Genomic DNA, 1,959 nt, shown 5'->3' on the forward strand with positions numbered 1-1,959 from the left:
ATGGTTCAGATTTACAAGAGAAAATTTGTTATAAGACATATTTGACTGTTGAAAGATCTTGCAGTGTGTGTATACAAGTGTGTGTGTGTGCATGCACATTGCTAGTACCTCTTGTTTGAAATGAGCAAGCAGTTGTAACTTACAAATTAGATGAACCAGCCATTTGAAATATGTCTCAAATTTTTTTCCTGGAGAGATAGAGTATTTTCCCCACTACCCAGGCGTTCTGTTTCCAAGCCCATTTACTTTCTCCTAGCCACTTCAGAATACACTGAAGTAAAAAATAAAGCTAGAGAAACTTACAAGTTTATTCTCTATAATACAGAGCTTGGGACTTGCTACCTTTTGAAAAAAAAAAATACACACATACACATAGTCACACAGAAAAGAAACAGTTAATGTAATGTGTAATCCTAGAGCAAAGATCAATATGACTCACATGAAAAATTAACAAAGGATCAAAGCAAAAATCCACTTTATTTTTCATTTGTTTCACTACATTTTTTAATGAAAATATAAGGCATTTCACCTCTCTGAGAAAAAAAGAGTAATATATACATATATATTAAACATATATAGGACTTCCCTGGTGGCTCAGACGGTAAAGCGTCTGTCTACAACACAGGAGACCCAGGTTCGATCCCTGGGTTGGGAAGATCCCCTGGAGAAGGAAATGGCAATCCATTCCAGTACTACTGCCTGGAAAATCCCATGGACAGAGGAGCCTGGTAGGCTACAGTCCATGAGGTTGCAAAGAGCTGGACACGACTGAGCAACTTCACCATGTACAAATAAAAATTTAAAAATACATACAGCACACCTTATGGAAGAGAAGTGGGAGAGTTAGGAATAAAAGAAAAAAGAAAGATAAAGGGGAAGAAAGAGGTATAGGGAGAAAGAGTAAAAGTGAAAAATAAGATGGTTATAGATGACACAAATGCATAAAAGTAATACCAGGCATTTTCAGAGTGTAGGATTACTCTCTTTTAAGGCAGTTGTCAAATTTTCTAACTCTGAACACCAATTAGGACATTTAGTTTGGGGCTTATGCTCTGTGACCTGATGAAATTTAGTAAGTGGTCAGACCCACCGCATGGTCCAAGGTTTCTCCTGCTCTGCAATAAAATCTCATGGAGACGGGTGGTGTTCTCTTGAATTGAGTAGGGCCAATGACAGTTTGGATCACTCTTTAAGGAGACAGTACTGAATGGCAGATGAAATTAAATTTTCTTTGTATATAACCATTCTGTTTCATTTGTTCCAGTAAGGCATTTCTTTAAAGGAAATAAACATAAAATAAAAGCTTCTCACGCATACACACACTAGAGAGGCAATCAAGCAGAGAATTCATGAAAGGGACTAAGAAGGAGTGTTGAGGGTAGAGGCAGGAGGAAATCCAGAAACTGTGGTGTTCCAGATGCCAAGGGAATAGTTGGCCTATATCACCTGAACTTCTACTCAATTTTTTCCAGCAGTTTTACTAAGGTATAATTTATACATAGTAAAATGCACACATCTTGAGCATAGAGCTTCATGTCTTTATCAAGTATATAGTCATGTATCCACCACCAAGATCGAGATGTAAAATATTTTCATCTCCCCAGAAAACTATTTCATTCTCCTTTCCAGTTAATAAACTCCATCCGCATTCCCCAAAGTAGTCAATGGTATTCTCATGCCTGTCCTTTTAGACCAGTTTCCTCTGTTCTTCAACTGCATGTAAGTGGGTTCAGATAGGGTCTAATCCTTTGTGTGCCATTTCTTTTTGCTTACCCTACATTTAAAAAATTGATTCATGTGGTAGCAGGTATTAGTAACTCACTCCTTTTGCTGAATAGTAGTCCATTGTATGAATATGCAACCTTATTTGCTCTCCTGTTAGGGGACCTTTGGAGATGTGAGGAATAGATGCACTATGAACATTATTTTATGTGTCTTTTTAATCCACTGTTTCTCTTT

The 1,959-nt window shown here is 37.2% G+C and overlaps 1 non-coding gene across 1 annotated transcript; it reads left to right on the forward strand.

The window, feature by feature from the left end:
* Positions 1-583: 583 nt before the first annotated feature.
* On the forward strand, positions 584-655 carry TRNAC-ACA (transfer RNA cysteine (anticodon ACA)). The gene has a single exon. It is a non-coding gene; the product is annotated as a tRNA-Cys (tRNA).
* The last annotated feature ends 1,304 nt before the right edge of the window (positions 656-1,959 follow it).

This window comes from Bos javanicus, chromosome 7, assembly GCF_032452875.1.
Source record: "Bos javanicus breed banteng chromosome 7, ARS-OSU_banteng_1.0, whole genome shotgun sequence".
In the NCBI taxonomy this organism is placed as follows: domain Eukaryota; kingdom Metazoa; phylum Chordata; class Mammalia; order Artiodactyla; family Bovidae; genus Bos; species Bos javanicus.